Below are 19,194 nucleotides of genomic sequence, written 5' to 3'. Positions count from 1 at the left end.
TCTTACTTTTCTAACTGAACACTCACGTTTTGCTGAATTTAAATGAACCAAGCCATATTCCTAAAGTTAAGCCTATACTCAAATATTGGTCTTAATCAGGGCCATAAACCACACCTCTACAACTCACATGCCATATTCTGAATTAATTACAACTAGACAGTGAAGACACAGAAACATTTCTAAGCACTTTAGGCTTAGAAGGAGCAAAACTTATGGTCTTGAGATAAAAATAATTATATAAAGCTGTGTATTTATACAAGTAAATATTTTCCTTTATCTCATACATAAACCCACAGAATTTAAAACTAAGCAAAGCAAGAAGAAAAATCTTGCATTCTTAAAACTTTACACTACCATGCAACAGCATTTTTCATCCATGTAGCCTCTTACTGCTACTTCTTTATGTTATACTTGTGTGCATTGCAGAGGTGCTTGGGTATATAACTGCCACTGCTATTCACACTGCTGTACTCATACCTTTACCTCCAATACACGTTTAAGGATTAGAATCTCCTGGTTTCTCCATTTCAGCTTGTTACTTCTCACTAGGAGCCACCTTCTGTACCAACACAATGCATTAGTTATTACAAAAACAGCGGGACGTAGTAGAAGGTGCAAGACTCTGTCTTACTTCCCTCCCCGCCATTACTCCTCATAAAAACACAGGTATTGCTATCATTCAAAGGCAACGCCTTATATAAACTGAGATACTGGTCTAATGGCATTTTGCGACCAGGGGAGGAGGTAAGCATCCACGTAAAGTTCCCAAGCACACATTTTACATGTGTTAGTAATCTACCACACGTGTGCTTAGAGAATCACATCCACAAGCGTTTTAGCGAGCAGGGAATCACGTCCACAAGCGTTTTAGTGAGCGGGCCCCAAACACGTGCAGACCTGACTGCCCTCCTCACCCCGGGGGGGGCTGCCCGCAGAACACACCCTGGGTCACACCGGGGATGCACCACACACTTTTTTACGGTACTGCTTTCCTCTACAGCACTTTCCTGGCAGAGGCAGGCCTTCAGTTTCCAGAACTGTCAACTGCCTTTCAGAAGCACTAAATTCACACATACATATTTGTACATATTCATCAGCATTTACTCATTTGTAATCTCTCATGAGAATTAATATTATTCCTCTACAGTCGCAAAACTTCCATCAGCCCATGCAAACTGCTACTTACCTACGGCAACCCTGTTTATAGGAGTGCCTCATTATATATAATTTCAGGTTTCAATTGGAAACTGTTTTACAGAAGTGACAAGTACTTCAGTATTTCTACTCCAGCTCTGTCTTTTCCGACTATCGGCAGGAGGCACAAAACCGATCTCAGCAACAAGTTTCAGTGAGAACTAAAAAGCTTACCCTACGTGTGCATGTACTGACCGAGTAATCTATGCATGACTTGCAAACCTGAACTAATTAATTGTCCTCCACTTGTTAGTCTCAACCACAACGCACTTAATGCACCATGGTGCCACTAAACAAACTCGCATTCCCAGGAATCGGAACAAATCATTTAGTTTTCTCAGAATCAGAATGTCCTGCTTCTGGTGACTGCCTGCATACAATTAAAAATATAAAATCAATCTGAAGCACAGCAAAGAGCACAGTATCTCCTACTAAACACACTCTTCTTCCAGATTTGAATTCGTAAAGCAGAATACTGCATTAACACATTCACTTTTCTGTGACTGAATACGCTTCTTATATATTTTGCATACCCTTCGTAGCAGATGCATTCAATTTATTATTAAACAGAAGTGTAATTGACACATATATTGCATTCCTTGTTATTATTTATGCATTTGCCTATATTCTAGCATGAGAAGCATGATCTTTAATACCATGGCCTAAGAAGGAATCTCATTTCAGTGAAAACACAGTTGTATGTTACTGGATGCACACGTAAGGACAGCACACAAAGAGCCACAACGGCTGCCTTTGCTTGGGAACCTCAATGCCTCCAGGCTCCTTCCAGAGTCAGTGGAGAAGGAGAAACTCCACCGGAGTGTGATCTGGTGGATGAATCACTCTTACAGAATAGGTATTATTTCCTCTGTGTTTGTAAAGAATTCTTTAATACAGCAGCCAATATCTGCCTTTAATTTAGTCTGCTCTGAAATGACTTGAAAACCATTCATCTTCTATATTTCTTCTCTTCTCTAATGGTTTCTGAATTTTTCTCAGTATAAACCTGGTCCATTAGGACTAATATCCTGCTAGAAGGTTGGTTGTGACATTAAAATTATGTTCCCAGCTAAGAAAAGCAACTCCTCCATTCACTGACCAAAGGCACAGACTTGGCCATATAACAGGTATTTTACTTTAAGTAAATATTTAATTGGTTAGCTGAGGATTACAACTGTGTTCCCCAGCCCTTTTCATTACACTGAAAGCTTACTCATACACAAGGATTTTATAGCAGTGTAAAAGGTAGACTCCATAATCCTAGTTTAGAAATTGAACCAGTTTAATTAAATGTGTCTTTAGACTGACTGCTCCAAAACACAATATGGCACTCAGTTGAATTTAAACCTGTTGTATACACTTTGCCCCTATAGAAACTGAAGATACTGCAAACCATATTTACATCTGTTTCAGAGCCAGCTCAATGCTTCTGAGCAGAGCAAGCTTAACTGAATTTTGTCCCCTCTCCTCAAAAATGTGGCCAAAGCAACTTCTTAGAGCAGGAGGAGCCCTTATTGCCCAGCTATGAGCAGGCAACTTCACCTTATCCCACCAGTTCTTTGCTGTACTAGCCAACCTTCTACCCTGCCTAAGCCAAAAGCCAGTTCCTTATACTATCCTTATAAAATAATGTATCCTTATACTATCCTTATAAAATAACTCTGACCCACAATTTTCAGGCAATTCATTTCCTTGAAATATAGGTAAATACTCTTTCTTTAAACAATAATCACAGAATACACATTAGCTTTGTCACCAGGATTTCTTTTTATTTAAAAGAATCAACGGGAAATTGGGGCGGAGGGGGGGAAAGACTTCTGTTAAAGGACAATTCACTGAAGGGTCTTTTAGCTGGCAATTGTCAGCACTGCTCAGGGCCAATGGATCAAATTTAACTCTAAAAAGTGCTGATGGTTGTATGAGTCATCACAGTAGGAGCTGGCGCTCTGGGCCACTCAAGTTCAATTTTTGGTGCTACCACGGGGTGTAGGAACTGGGATCTTGGTGAGCAAAGATTTGCTCCGTATTTGATGCACTGAATAAAGTGGCATTCTTAAAATCACCAGCCTCCCAAGCAGCTAGTAAGCCAGCAGGAGGTTAGTAGGAAAAGAAAGTAACTGTCCTTTGTGCCTCTGAAAATAGCCAGTATTAAACAATCCTCTTATGTATTACCTGAGTTTCAACCTATGCTTGCAGCTCAAAGGAAAAGAGAGAGGCTGGAGAAGACAGAAAATACAGCTGTCAGAAATATTAGAGGAGACCCTCCCCAACCTGTCATGAAGCGTATGGTCTCCTCATCTAGAAACGTGTGCAACTAGAAAGGATGTGTGCTCTGTAAGCAACAAAAACTTGTTCAAACAATGCGCTTCACGTATACAGAATGTACTGTGCATGTGCCTGTGCCTGTGTGTGTTCACCACGTGCTTGAAACGGCTAGAGACATAGGGAAAGGTACTGCAAGAGTGATCATCTTACACTTATCTAGGATGTCCATCAGTGGAGCAAGCAGCACATGGATTCGAGCTGCTTTAACAGATTGTGCACAAGTCATTGGAAACCCACTTCACCTGTAGCCTCCGCTCTCCACACAATGCCCAAAGAAGGTATAACTGTAGCATGACTAGCAGCAGGACGTGAATCTAACGTTTTCGTCTTGACCTGAATGTTCTTATCGGTTACTAAATTTCACAAAGGGAAACACATCTGGCTTCAAATTCCCCTAGTCCTACAGTTTAGTCACAAATCGGAAAGGAAATTTTCCTAATTGGGTCTGAGCACACCACGAAAAAGAAGAAAACTCCCAAAAGCCCCCGACACTTCAGTGCCTCCGAAGAGGAGCTCATTCTTGTTTCAGGCTTCAATTTGTACGCTGTCTAAATCAAATTTGGATCTGAACTTGACTACATAATATATCATAACTGATTAATTGGACCATCTCTGATGTCTTGAACAAATGGAGAATATGGGCAAAACAGATCACAAAAGAAATGAGTTTACAGTACAGGAGACTTCTAAGGCTTTACAAAGGCCATTCCCAAAGTGTAGGGCCAAGTTGCCCACTTCCTCACCAGCAACATTCCCACCTCCTTCAGTGTGAGCATGGCTCTGCCGGTTCAGGGGGCATGCGAGGATTCTTATGTAGAAAATAGGAAAAAAAAGCTTCTTTGCTAATAAGAAAAAAATCCTTATAATAATACTAATCTATTTATAATGGTCAAAAAATATGACAGCTTACAACAGCGTCACAGCAGTGCTTTGGCAATATTTTAGCATACTGTTGTATTTTTAGAAGGACTGTTCATTTACTTTCTCCTAAATGCCGGAATTCTTATTTTTCAACAAATGCTATGGGTTTTGGTGTATCCATATGCCAACATGAGAGTGTTTTATATCAGGGTAAGTATGAACTGCAGGCAGAAACAAAGCTCCTGTACACACGTTGCATTACAGCAGCACTGTCAGAGATGCCAAGTCTCAATCTCCTCCCATGCTTTATGCAGTGATAGTTAGCTACGCCACTTACAAACCTTCTTGGAACGCAGCGGTACATTTTTACGATGAGTAACAGAAAACTGCTGTTTCTTCATCCTGAACATTGAGGAACTATCCCATTGTAAACAATACATCTGACAGTTTAATGATATTGCTCAACCTAACTGGTTTTGGCAAGCGGCACGTACAGTAAAAGTGCAGCAAGATGTACGTTTAAGCACTTTTATATTTTCACAGAGACTTCAGAAGGGTACCTTACCATTTCAAAATTCATTAGCAAGCTACCTGCACACTTAAGTGAAAAACAGTAAGCTCTCTGTTAAGTCTCATCTGGTACTACGAGATCATGACAAAAGGACGATCACAGTCATTAAGAACCTCTACAGCTGGAGCTCCAACACGTATAGATGAAATTCACAGGCTTTTATTTTCTTTCTAAAAAGCATGTATTAGCTTCCATCGCTTACAAAAATTTATACTAGACTAAATTAAATACATGTGCACCCACATGTTAACTGAATTAACTTGAAACAGTCAATACATCTCAAATGTCCATCTGTTTACATAAGACACTTGCAGCTTTCAAGTCTTGTACTCCTTACAGTGTAACTCTCAACCAAAACAGTTTAAGTTCAACCAGAAAGCTCTGCTGCAAGATTTCCATGCATAATGGCCATGTGTTTATTGGGTTCTCGTGTCCAAATCATGTCAGAATAGACACACTATCCATTCACAAAATGCAACACATCAGTGCCAGCCTCTCCTTGTTCAGCTGGAGAAACCTCGTGAAACAAGGCTGGCTATAACCTGGCCAGATATTATGGCTAAATTAAAAAAAAAAAAAAAAATTCTCCCCTTGCAATCCCAGTTCAACAGTTGTAAATAGTGCATTTTGCAGGATGAAGAATTCGTTTCTGAGGCAATAATGTATTTTTCAGCGCTGGGAAGGATTAAGAGGATATAAAAATAGCAGCAGATACAAGTAACTGCTCTCAGGTAAGTTTCAGGTGATAAAATGTTTTGATGAAGAACTTTGTACTAGCTCCTCATTTATAAGAAGTTGCTTTTTAATCTGAGTCGCTCGCTTCAGCAAGGCTGCAGACAGCTAGCTGTATTTGAATTGGGAGGAGGAAAGCCAGAACACATTATCTTACAGTTCTACAGCTGGAATCAAACTTCCTTTTTTAATTTGAACTAAAGTTAATATTCCATTCTTTGACAGAGATGGAGCAAAATGCAGCTCTATTAAAAAAAAAAACCAAAACAACAAACAACCAAAAACATTTCCTCTCTAATTTTAGGATATAGCTGGCTTTCCTTTTACAAGAGTTAAGCGGTAGCAACGATAACAAAAGCTACCTGTACCAGCGTGCGATACTAGCCTCTCCAAGAAAATAGTTCTCATCAGATACCGTCCTCCTGGACGCCCCTACTGTATCGTTGTTGTTGTTGATGATCGCGATGTTGAACGCCTACAAATCTCCCACGTGCCTATTTCGTTGGCCTGCTGGTTTAAAAAAAAAAAAATATGCTAGAGGCCATTATTCATGAGCAGTAAGAAAACAAATCACTCCTAGACCTACTCCTCTTGCAGATTCCCACACTTATTACCCAAAATCCCACAGCTTGCTATTGGTTCTACCCTTGACCAAAGTACAGGGCTGAGGCAGCATGCCATCCCCAGGGAAAAGCCGATCACGTTCCTCCCGGCAAGCGGCTCCGGTTATTCTAGGATCGCAGTCGGGCTGGAATAAAGTCCCTTAACTTTTCTGAGAAGGCAGAGCTCGCTCCCACCACCAGCGCCTGGGCCAGCCCGTCCGGGGGCCGGCGGGGACGAGCGCGGCCGCGCTCCGCACCCTGACCGGGAGCCCCCTTTTTCCCCGACCCGTTTTCTTTTGGAGGTCGGGGAAAGCAGCCGAAACGAGCGAACCGTAGAGCCTCCAGCCCCTTCCACGGAGCCAGGCTCCTGCTCCGGCAGAAGCGGGGAACACGCCTCGCAGAAGTATGTAAACACCCTCGTCCCGCTGCCCGCTGCTCCCCCCCCGCCCGCCCCGGTGCCGGTGCCCGCCGGTGCCCCCCGCGCCCCGCGGCCGCAGCGCAGCGCCCCGGCTCGCCCCTGCGCGCCTCCCCGGCAGCGGCGCGGCGGCGGCCGCCGCTTTGCACTCACGCACGCACGCACGGAGAGGCAATTACAATAATTTAAAGCTTCCTGTCCGCCGGGATCCCGAGGGCTGAGCCATGCCCGGGCAGGGCGCGGAGCAGCGGCTGCCCCACCACACACACACACACACACACACACACGCGCGCGCGCGGGCACCGCGGCCGGCCCGCCCCCGCCCGCCCCCAGCCCCAGCAGCAGGAGGAGGAGGAGGAGGAGGAGGAGGAAGGGGGGGGGCGTGACAAGTTGTGCCAAACTTCGGGAGGTGTGCGAGCGCCCGGGAGGCAGCCGGCCGCGCTGACAGCCGGCCCCGCCGCCTCCCCCGCCCCGCCAGCGGCGCCCACCCCCCGCGCTGCCCCTCGCCGGGGCCCGCCCGCCCCCGCCGCTGCCGCCCGGGGAGCCCCGCGGGGCGCCGAGCGCTGGAGCGCCCGCCGGGGAGCGGCCGCCGGCGGCCGCAGCCAGGAAGAAAGTTAAATCGGCGGCGGTCGCGCACCTACCCGCTGTCTGTAATGTCTCCTCCGGGCGCGGGGTGCTAAGTGAGACACTGGCGGGGTGGGGAGAGGCAGAGGTGCGGGGAGGGACCGGGAGATGGGTGTTTGGTGAGCTCTTCCTTTCTCTCCCCCCTCCTTCCCCCCCCCTTCCCCCTTCTCTCTCTCTGTCTCTCAAGGACGAGGTGAAATCCCTTTGCTGGTCATGAGGCGGCTTCAGAGACAAACAACACAATGCGAGTGCAAATAACAAAAGGGGAAAAAAAAAAAAACACCAGGAGAGGGAGAGGGAGACCGGGAACAATGGGGGAGGAGAGGCTCGCCGCGCCGCGCCTGGCCGCCGCCGGCACCCCGGCAGGCAGGAGGAGGAGGAGGCGGAGGAGGAAGGCGAGGTGGCGGCGGCGGGGAGGGGGCTGCGCGGGGAGTTCCCCCCGGCGCGCCGGGGCTGCCTCAGACCAGCCCCGACCTCCTGCCCGCCGGCTGCCGCCGCCCGCCCCGCCGCGCACCGGGGCGGCCCTGCGCGGCGGCGGGGCGGCCAACGGTAAGTGACGCGCCCGCCGCCCCCGCGGAGCCCGCTAACGGCCATCGCCGCCACCAGCATCATCATCATCACCGTCCCTCGGGGAGGGAGGGGGGCGGCTGTCCGCCGGCTCAACGAGCGGTTCTTAGCGGGGGGGGCTCCGAGCCCTTCCCGCCCCCCCCCCCCTCCCCGGGAACTTCTTCACCGAGCGGGGCTGTCGCGGGTCCCGGGGACGTCGCTACCGGGTCCCTTCCCGAGGAGGAGTTCCCCCTCCCGCTCTTTGCTAAGAGTAAACGCCGGGGAGTTGCGTGTCCGTGGGCGTGTGCGTGTCCGCTGGCACCTCCCGCGCCGGCAGCCCCTGTCACACCGGCGCGGTCGCGCACACGCACAGGGCGCCCGCGGGGCCGCCCGCCGCAGCCCCCTCGGCAGCCCCTCTCCTCAGCGCCCTCCCCTAATTCGCGGGACCCCCGGCCGGGCGCAGCCCCCACGCGTGCGCAGCCACCCGAGGGGGGGGGAAGCAGAACTTCGGGGTCGTCCCCCCCCCCCCGCGCCCTTCCCCTCCGCACTCTCTCCCCAGGGGCCGGCGGCGAGACGCCCCCCCCGGCGCTCCTCGGAACGCCGCGGCGGGTCCGACGATGCCCGCCGTCCGTCCTCCCCGCGTCCCGCGCCGCCAGCGGCGGGGTTACCTCAGCGGCGGGCGGCCTGCGGGCTCCCCGCCCGCCCGGGGTGGCCGCCGCGGGGCCGGGAGGGCTGGCGGCTCTCCGCTCTCCGCCCGGCGGCCTGAAACCCGTCCCCGGGGCGGAGGGGCCGGGGGAAGCCCCCGCCGTGTCACCGCTCCCCCCAGGCAGGCGGGGAGGGAGCGTTGCGCCCGGCTCCGCAGCCCGCCTCTGCCCCGGACCCCCCGGTTACCTCCGCCTCCTCCTCCTCCTCCTCCTCCTCCTCCTCCTCCTCCTCTCCGCCAGCACCCCCCGCCGCTCCTCGGGCGAGCGCAGCCGTGTCCCGGGCTGGCCCCGCGGCCCGGCCGCCGCCAGCCCGCGGGGACCCGGCCCCGCTGCCGGGGCTTCGGGCGTGGGTGGGGGTGCGGGCGGGTTGTGTTTCCCTCTCGGCAGCCGTGCGTTCTGCCGCTACTCACTACAGCTGTTGGGGCGCGGGTCCGCGTGCCGGCGGGGTGCGACGCGCCCCGGTGCGCGCCCGCGGTGCCCGGGAACGGGGGGAACGGGGGGAAGGAGCGGCGGGACCGGCGGCCGCAGCCCGAGGCCGGAGGGGGGGGGGGCGGTGGCGGGGAGCCCGCCTCCGCCGCTAATAAAGTCACGCTCTGCAAGGAAGAGGTCTCTCGCTCGCTCTCCCTCGCTTGTTTACTTACGGGGTCTTTTATTTTTAATTGAGCGTTTTGTACACGTGCTTTTATGAAGCGGTGAAGCCGGCTAGACGGGGTTTGAGCCTGAGAGTGGGAAACGCAGAACTACACACCCTGAGCCAAATTGTTCAAAGAAGAGCAAGTTTGGTTATTATTCATCTCCACGAGGGAAGTCTTATCTTCTACAAATATTTGATACTGGGACAAGTCCAATAATTAACAAGAACAATCAAACAATTTCACTGCCTTCTCGGGGATTTAAAAAGTCATCATCTGGAATTCATGAGCATTACAACCTTTTTTTTTCTGCTTGGATGCGTTATAGTATATGATCTTTTCAGTGTGTGTGTGTCCCTAAGTGATTTTACCCTTTGATGCCAAAAGATGCAAACCATTAACAGCACAGATAATATTCACAACTGCTGATTCAGTGAGACTTCAGACCTCTCTGTAGGAGTGGGGAGAGAGGGTGGTAACCCTGAGGAGAAAAGGGGAAAGAAGAAAAAAAAAAAAAAGAGGTGGAGGAATGTTTCTTTCTTGGCTTCCTCCATACCTCTGTGGCAGGAACTCCCACGGGAGTCCTGTGGGTGGGATGGGAGCAGCACAGATCTAACGCAGCGCTGCCTGGCACGAGGCTGGCCGGCACTGCCCAGATGCGAGCATCGGCCCTCCCAGCCAGCCCCGTAACTCCTCTTACCAGGGGAAAAGCCGGAGGGGGAGAGGAATGGGACTCCTGATCTCAGCAGCGTGGTCCTTCGGGACTCGTTTGCTGCCGGGCTACAGTGAGCCAAGCGGGCCAGACAGGTAATGGCCCATGGCCCAGTTGTATCAAAAAAACCACCCCACCCAAACTTCCCTCATCTGGATCAAATTCAGACATTTGAGGAAGGTGCCCACGCGCTGGATGGCAAAGTTTCACCCTATACTGCCCCAGCCACCAAATTCTGCACAAGTTCTCATGCTGGTCATCAAAGTCACAAGTCCTCAGTCCCCACCTGCTCATGCAAAGCCCCCTTCTGATGGCTGGCAGCTCCCAGTACTGGCATGGATAATGAAGTATGTTGGGCATGTAGCTCCACTCTATCTCGGGTAATCTCAGGCCTCGGGACCTACAGCCACACTTCTCTGGGTTAGGCTGGCGGGGGTATGTGTATCCTCCCCACATCTGTAAGAGCTCTTTTCTGTTGATGCTATTCCCACCCATTTTTTTCCATGAGCACTGTGTTGTGTCGCGCACACCCCCCCTTCCCCTTCTTGCTTTATGGCAACTCCTCCTTACAATCGTGAAGTTCCTTGCAGTTCAACACAAGAAAGGAATTAGGGTGGCTGGGTCCAAAACTAATCTGGAGCAAAGAAAAAAAGCCAAATGCGGGTGCATTTTATTTAAGATCAAAAGCACAATGGTGTGAGATTGTATTATGCTCTCCACAGGAGCTGTATTTTTCTACGTCTACAATAGGATTAAGGTGTTCAGTGGAAAAGAGAATAAAAATAAAAAAAAGCGCCCCATTGGACTGGTACTAGCTGCATTTGAGTTTCTTTTAAATAGTGAGGACATTTCATCCCTCAAGGACTCTATCATCCTATTTCCAAACACTTTTTAAAACAATAATTGTGAATGCCAACAATAATTTAATTTTTACTACTTACTGCTGAGGATTCATTCTGCTTTTTTGTTTTGTTTTGTTTAAAGGAAGGATGTTACCATTTCTGCATTGACTCATTTCAAAATTTTCAGTCAACCAAATGCTTTTTTAGTAGAACCTAAAGATGTCTCCTTATTTAGCTCTGCATATTTGAGAGGACAGGATGTTGAATGTTAGTACACACGGGCTGGACACAGCTGGGAGCACAGCTTCAAGCCACTTTTCCACCCCAAATAACTAAAGAAAGCACAAAAGAAAATTTTCGGCACAACTTACCCAATGAAAGGTAGGGTACTGTGCAAAAATTGCTACCTATTTTAAATCTGAAATTTGCAAAGCTCTGGCTAACTTCCAGTTTCCCAACACCATGGCTTGAGCCTGGCTCTTTTCTAGCATTCATGGAATGCAACTGTGTTTAACTGAAAGGTATCAACCACCTTTACAGTGAGGAGCCTGCACCTAGAAATCAATTTGTGCATACTTAGTGAAGGTGGTTTATACACAGGTCCACTTTCACTAAATCGCCCCCACCCCATACCTATGAGTTCAACAATTACATTTTTAGGCATGACTCCATAGGGAAAAAAACATATGGGTAGATCTCTCTGCTTGTGCAGAGCTGATCCATCTTCAGTTCTCCCTGACTTTGCCCCTTCACTACCACTCTTCACGAGCTACTGCATGCACCTTCTTGCCTCATCTTCCTAGAAAATTCAGAGCGCTCCAGTTTTCTACTACATTCAGTCTCGGTGCACTTGTTTTCACAAGAGCTGGTGTAAAATGCTACCTTTCTCATATGGAAATGGATTATTACTACCTTTCAGAGGTATAAATGACAGCATTGAAGAACAAAGCCAAAGTTCTATAAAACAACATTATCTTTGTGCTAAAGTAATCCAATTATTGAGGTACTGTGATAACCTTAAAGCCATATAAAAATGAAGATACCACTTAGGAACTTAAAAACATCTGGTTTTGTATCAGAGTGCATCAGCACAAGAACACCCTTATGTGGGCCTCATCAGTCCAAGGATCGCTCTCGTCTTTTACATTCAGCATGGCTTATCTGCTTCTCCATAATAAAATCAGGGTGATACCTGCACTGATTTCTGTTAGAAGGAAAAGCCTCTGTTACTTAAATTGAAGCTATCTGCTTCTGTGCAGGTCCTGTCTCCTTTCCCCCGGAGGCAATAGAGAATCCCAGCTATGATATTTCAAAAAGACATCCAAATAACTTCCTAGGGAACATATACTGCTGTATTGTCCCTGAACTCCCTATGCAGTTTCTTGTTAGCTGGTTCCTCAAACTAAATGATAGAGTCATGTTTCAGCAAAGTAACTGATGGTCTTAAATGCAGTTTGGATCCCACATCTAGGTCCTATTAACTAAATAAGGAATGTATTTATTTTTAGTAGAAGGTGGGTACAAAATCTGGAAGAAACAGGAAATGTTGATTAAATTAAATGTTGATTAGGTGTTCTGTAATTTAAACTATTGCAGGCATATGGAACGATAAAAAGAAAAGGAAGCCAGCTGAAAAAGTTAAGATACTTGCTTTTAGCTGTCCATGCTGAGGAAAAATTAAATATTACAAGAATCTATAAACAGCTTTCAGTTTCAATAATGGATTAAGGGCCCAAGCAACACTCATCTATCATGCTACCATTAGTAACTCTTAGATTTCAATGAGATTACTCACATATATAAAAATAAGCATAATCTATCAGGACACACAGATGAATAAAGACAGTCACAAGGATGGATTTAAGAAGCAGGCTGGAACTTCATTAACACAATATTTTCACATGTCAAGCAGTTAACTGGGCCCAGTGCAGGGATTACAAAGCTACAATTTAGGGCAGATCCTCCCTAATCTCTCTTTTACAATGAGCTCACAGCTGAAGCCCACCCCTCAACCTTTCCCCAAGAAAAAGAAGGAGGACCTAAACCCCACAACACTTCCTTTAGGTTTGCTTCTTTCCTAGGCACAAATCCAACGGAAAGGTTCCAGATTTCTTTTTACTTTCAGCCTTAGTCCACACTGAACATCATCTAAAATTTTCCATAAATTCCAGCAGTTGAATAGATATGTATATTCTCATATATTCCATTTCCAAATCCAACTTTTCAGCCTACCCGTGACCCCATGGCGCTACAAAGGCTGTGAAAATGTTTTGTGCCTCCCCCAACTATGCCCTAGTAGAAGAATATACCTGTCTTGATACCAGAATACCTGATCAAGTGACAGCATCCCAAGACCATAGTTTATATGCCGTGACACCGGAGAGGATTAACGTAGCCTAACGCAGAGAGACACCCACACCCTAGCTTCACTTATGTGCCTACCAAAAGCCAGAGAACCAGTCAAGGATCGCAGCTGGTGACCACACGCATATATTCTCGTTGTCCCCTTTCTTTCTTGGCTGTTTACCCCACCATCAAGTTAATTAATAGCGTTTTCCATGGAGCCTCCACTGGAGGTGGAGGAAGCACTTGCAGGATGAGAAACCATGTGGTGATGCTTACTTATGTATGGAGACCACTAGGAATATGTCTTGCATGGCTCAGTGGGGGTCACTTAGAACTAATTAGTCAGGGCAGACCATTAGGACAGTGCAAGTGTGGCACTTCCAGACCCCCAAGTAATCCGGGTATGTGTGCATGGCGCAGCATTGTGCACAGCGTGTACATTAAATTCAGGCAAGGACTGCAACATAAAGTTTTCAAAGTGATTACGAGTTTTCGGCGCTCTAAGAGTTGAGGAAATTGTGGTGCCTCAGGTGGCACAGAGTGTTCCAAAAGCAGGTGTCTTTCATTTTTTAAATCTAGCCCCATTTTCTAAAACTGGTGATCGACTGAAAAAGGGAGGTAATCAAAATCATTTGTGACTTCTGAAAATAGAGGCCAGTTCCTGTGAGTAAGTTTCAGCAGGACTGAGCACTTGGTGTCTTATCAGTAGCACAGGAACAGGGATTTGTATATACTGTTTTATTAAGATTAGTATCTCTACAGTGCCCTTTAAACGAAAACAAAAGAAAAAATGCTGTAAAAGGACAAAAAAAAAGACTCAGTTTCCTATCATTGCCAAAAGCCTCTAATTTTGAATATAATCAATCTTTGTCCCAAAGATAGAGTATTTTTTTAATACTAAGGTGCAGTGATTAATATTAAAATAAATCTGAAAAAACTGTGTTGACCCTGTTTAAAATTTAGCACAGTTGCCATAGGTTTATCATCCAGCATGTATGCAGTAAATAATACCGTCAAGAAAAGCAAACAAACCTAACAAAATCAAACAAAAATGAAGTAAAGAAGTGGCCAAATCCCCAGCCAAAGATACTGTTCCTTACAAGAAAGTTTGTTCTGTTAATTTGTGATCTTTGTTTGAAAAATCATAGAGCCTGTACAGTTTTTGCTACAACATTTTTCATGTAAAGCTGTTTTCTTGCACTACCATCTTTTGTGGAGTAACACAGCTCCTAATCTCACTAAATTACTATCATAAAAACAAAGAGGAGAGGAGGTTGCAATGCAATGAGATGCTGTTTGTATTTGCAACAAGGCAATCACTGATTTAAAATTGGCATTGGAACTCCTTTTCTGAAATGATTGCTGGGTTAGGAAAACAACACTTTAAACCAACTTGCAACATCTGAATTTCTAAAGAAAGGCTCAGGTTTAGCACTTGTCCTAGTCTGTGTTTTGACTATTAGACCTGCGCATTTTTAAATGTGTGCACGTTCTGTTGCTCTGCAAGTATCCTATAGTAATGCTCATAAGATCACTGTCTAGAAGGCTCATACATCTTTATGTTTAAAGAAAACAAAAAGTCTTACAATTCCATACAAATAAAATTCTCTTCAGAACTGTTTCACCTCATACACCTGCTCGTGTGGTTACAGGTAAGCAGTGAAGGATAAGCAGTGCAAAATATTTTATATTCTACTTTTACAGTTTGTAGGCATTCAGGCTGTTCACTACAAATGACTGCACAAGGTGAGAGGCACTGGAGAATCAGGCCCCAAAGATTTTCTATACTGGATCAGATCACTGGTGCATTAAGTGTGTCACCTCACAGCTGGATGCTCCAAAATGAACCTAGCTATCTGTGTAGTACTGTGGGAACTACTCTGGCAGTCAGGTTGCATCCAGGAGAGGAGACTGGGTTTTGTCTTTTATTTTCTTAGTGTATCTAATCAGAACTGTCCTCATTTGTGATCAAATTGTTCAGACTTTCTTAGCAGTTAAACATGAGTATCTGACTCTTGTTGTGAAACAGGATATAAGACATGGCATTAGAAATTATAAATAATAGCATGAGGGGAAAAAAACCAAACAACAAACCCAAACACATTACTTTCTTACTATTTTCATATGCTTCTGTGGTACAAGAAAATAGTTCACAATATAAGAAACACATAATAAGTATGCCATAATTTACATCATGGTATTTTACACTGCAGAGCTATTTTGTGAAACTTTACAGCTTTATATAATGATCCATTTAAGTCAGAAATGTAACTTAATATTACATAAACAGTAATTATATACAACATGCAAATATCATCTAGCTATAGGAAGTGCCAGATAGCAGCAATACGAAGTAGCAAAAATACATAAACACACAAAGCTGTCTAAATTTTTGAGGTTTCGTATGCTGAACCTCAGCGAGAATGAGATCGCAGCTAATCAAGTCAAAGGCACAGATATTCCTAAAACATTTCAACATGCTGATTTCAGCATCTAAAAAATCCGAAGCCTTCTCTCTGCAGAAAAGCAAAACTTTTAGTGCACATGCTAAATACATTGATCCTACTTGTCGCATAACTGATGCAACTATTCGAAAGCAATTACATACCTGCTATCTGACTGAAAGTCAATGGCACTTATATGTGTCCCTAAATAGCTTATCTGGAGCTCAGTTTCAGTCACCAGAAAAAAACACAAAGAAAATGTATGTGCATACAGTCACAAAATAACTCTTATGCTACTCGTTTGTATACTATTTTTTAAAAGCATTTCATTTCAACAATATTTTTAAACATATGCCATATGACTGGTGATCCGGCTTCCCCAGTTCACATCGTAGCCCATAAAAGCTTTCAAGGAGAACATGTGTCCCACCATCCATTCACTCTTAGTCATTCTGACACGTAAGACTCGATTGCAAATCTTTTGCCAAAAAATGAAGGTCATTCAGGAAAGTCTTTTTTTGTCTTTTTTGATTCCCACAGGACTACTTCCCTCCAGACAAAATGAAGCAAAGAGATGAGTAAACCAATGATCTATTTCTGAAAGTGTTTATGTGAAGAACTGTTCTTGATAAACTTGAAATTTCACTGGTAAAAAAGATAGCTTTTGTTTTGGATTGGTTTAAATGGGCTTATTTTCTCTTCTGACCATGTAATTGAAACACCTGATTGTGTGTGGTCTTCTGCTGTAGGTGAAGAGCCCAGGGCCTGCAGTATGGCTGAGCATGGGACTGTCCCGGCATTTGCTGGAATAAAGGACGAGCCCCTGGGCAGTGCTCCGGGGCAGGGAAACCCGAGGTTTAGCCACCCGCTGGCACCAGTTTCAGGGCACTGTGCAGAAGAGTCAAAGCAGCAAAGAAGGCCAGAAGAGAAGATGGCAGGCCATAAGGATGAAATCAAGATAGAAACAAAAAGTCAAGTGGCTCTCTGGAAACTGCAGAAATGGATGTATTGGGCATTATCAAAAAAACCTCACACAGAACTCTTGTCACACCAGTTAGGGGGCTCTGAATTAGATGGGGAAGGGGGGGTGTTTGGTTTTTTATCTTTTAACTGACTTCAAAGCAAACTGAAAAGTTTGGAAAAAAACCAGAAGGTCTCTAGTATGGACTTTTGTTCAGAAAAAATCTACAATAAAACTCTATTGTATTCATCCTCCAAGCCAGAAGCAAGGCTGGTATTTGTAAACCCAGAGCAGGGATTAGAAGCCAGGCTTGCAGACAAAGAGCAAATCCAAGAGATCACAGCAACTATATTCTCCAACTATAATATTCCTGAAGTCCTCATCCAGACATCAGCTGTTTATCTCTGGAGTATTCTTTTCTCTTTCTTAGATTCATACTGATACTTTAATAGTAAAGGCCTTCATGCAGCTGATGAATTAAATTTCCTTTTTGGGTACGGAGGTTTTCAAAGACAAAAGTGACTGTGAGATAAGTAGTAGCCATAAGGAAGCAGAGAGTGAATTTTAATGGGGCAAGGGGGAAGGGTCAGCAACAGGCATGGGGCAAGAGGAAGAGGCACCGAGGAAGAGGCACCAAAGAAGACTCACAGGAGCCCTGAACAGCATCAGTCATGAAGTCGTGAGCTTTCACAATGCTTATGGTAGTTAGGCTGTTCCTGGCCTTTTGGGGCTTTGAAAGGCTCACCAATTTAAGGATAATTAAATAATTAGTATTTGGTTTATAGCAGGTAAGGGCTTTTTTACTCAGGAGTGGTTAGCATCCCTTGAAGCACTCAGAAGCTGGAAAAGCTCTCTTTTCCTATTTCATCGTCCTTTGTTCAGTGTTACAATCTTTAGTTGCTGAATAGTTGGAATGGCATTGAAAACTAATCACTATCCTACTCTCATGTTACCTTCCTCTACAACCTGTTTACCCTCCTCACCCGCTGTTTTCCTAAAAAGCAGCTTACTGATAAGTGGCAAGATTACCATTTCTGTGGTGACACAGCTCGTCAGAGAAGAATGCACATAGATGAACATCATTTTTGTAGCAAAAGGAATTACTTTTTTTTGGACAGATTTATTCCACAGAGGTGTAAGTGCGATCCTGCTTGTTACTGTAATTCAGAAGCTCACATCTGCACCCCTTTTGGTGTAATCAATTCCCTGATGATCAATCCCCAGCCGGTGCTTGTGTATGCATGCGTGCACGCGCGTGTATGAGGCAACAAGTGTGCAATAGAGCTCAAGTTCACCCTGGTCCGTGAAGCATGTGAGCATCCTATGACTGAAAATATGCTCCCTTGCATAATCCTGAGATTAGCAAATTTCTAGTAAAGGATGTCAGACACAAACGGGAGGAGAAAAAATGCTTAAGGTAAGCACAGAGGAAAACCCAGCGTAAGAAAGTAACCAACAGGATTCCTGCCCAGTTCAAGCTGCATCTCTATCACCAATTCCTGTGTGACCTGGAGCGTGACCTGGAGTGAGGCATGTCAGCTCCTCTGGCTTCAAAATCCCTTCTCTGAAAAACGAGAACAGAAGTAGGTGAAGCTATTTTAAAGATCCTTGGCTGGTTAGAAGACGTGTTGTACAAGTGCCAATTGATTATAACCAACTTCTGACAGATAGGGGAGGAAAGGATAGCAGATCAAAAAATATGCTCCTCTCAAAACTGTAGCATTCATGAAAAATGTCACTGGCTGAAAGCGATTATGATCTTGGCAGCTGTGTTCAATGGGATCTGTGATCGCACAGGCAGAACAGCTACAAGGTGCTAACTGGGCCTTCCTCAGGTACACTGCTAGCTACTGGTATTTTTAATCCTAAAAGGGGAGGAGTTCTCCAGAGATGCCCCCGTGGGAAGGTGCTCTGGGCATTTTTAAGAGCCGCGTTTCCACAGCTCGTGTTGGGGCTACCTGGCAGGGTGACATCTGGAGTTTCCACACACTTCTGCATCTAAGAACTCATCCCACATGCTTTGTGCAACTGGGAGGCTTCTGGACAGAATGGACTGTGTCTTCTACTGACAGAGTACATAGATAAATTGTATCCACTATAAACTGAATCCATAGGCCAAATCCTTGTACTGCAGACTGAGGGCCAACCTTAAGCTATTTGGTATGGGATTTCTTTTTTAATGGAAGATTTGTAAGTTTCATTGTTACAAAGTAAGTATATACATAGTCATGTGATATTTTGCTTTACCACTAGCATACTGGTTTTGACAAAACCAACTGAAATGTCTATATACAAATGAAGCTATGGGGCTTTTAAGTTCACGTACTGGTAAAATAATTTTCCATGAAACTATGTGTTTCCACGTGTGAGCAGACACTGGACTTTTCAATTTGTACAATGAAACCTACCATCAGAACTGCCCATAGAAGCCTCCGTTAAGTCCAAAGGAGAAAGCAAAGTCTTACAGAATTTGAGCTGAATATTTGAATTGAATAGCAAACCCGGCTACGGCTCTATGGCTAGCAGCGTTCTTCTGTTGGTTTTATTTCTGAAGGCAAGCCAGTTCACTACTAGAGGTTCTCCTGCTTGTATAGAGAGAGCAAATAATTTCTGCTCAGTATATCTGTCTGTCTGTAACCCATACAGTTTGCTAACGTCTAACTGAACCAACGGTTCCTCCATT

At 45.7% G+C, this 19,194-nt stretch overlaps 1 protein-coding gene and 1 long non-coding RNA gene across 5 annotated transcripts in view; one reads left to right on the top strand and one right to left on the bottom strand.

Annotated features, from left to right (window-relative positions):
- Window positions 1-8,673, bottom strand: part of SOX5 (SRY-box transcription factor 5) — a 649,313-nt gene extending 640,640 nt beyond the window's left edge. The window contains exon 1 of one of the 3 annotated variants that reach the window (XM_069806597.1): window positions 8,539-8,673. The gene's annotated coding sequence lies outside the window, so the exon portion shown is untranslated. Of the gene's footprint in view, window positions 1-7,341; window positions 7,361-8,538 lie in introns of those variants that run through there. The other 2 variants (XM_069806598.1, XM_069806600.1) reach the window with 2 other exon arrangements.
- A 466-nt stretch (window positions 8,674-9,139) lies between these two features.
- LOC138689958 (uncharacterized) lies at window positions 9,140-16,768 on the top strand. Of its 2 annotated transcripts, XR_011328721.1 has the most exons (3): window positions 9,140-11,141; window positions 16,091-16,198; window positions 16,300-16,768. It is a non-coding gene; the product is annotated as an uncharacterized lncRNA (long non-coding RNA). The 2 variants fall into 2 exon arrangements; XR_011328720.1 differs by having other exon boundaries at window positions 16,091-16,768.
- Window positions 16,769-19,194: the final 2,426 nt, after the last annotated feature.

This window comes from Haliaeetus albicilla, chromosome 19 (genome assembly GCF_947461875.1).
Source record: "Haliaeetus albicilla chromosome 19, bHalAlb1.1, whole genome shotgun sequence".
NCBI classification, from domain to species: Eukaryota; Metazoa; Chordata; class Aves; order Accipitriformes; family Accipitridae; genus Haliaeetus; species Haliaeetus albicilla.
This window is presented reverse-complemented; position numbering and strand designations above follow the sequence as displayed.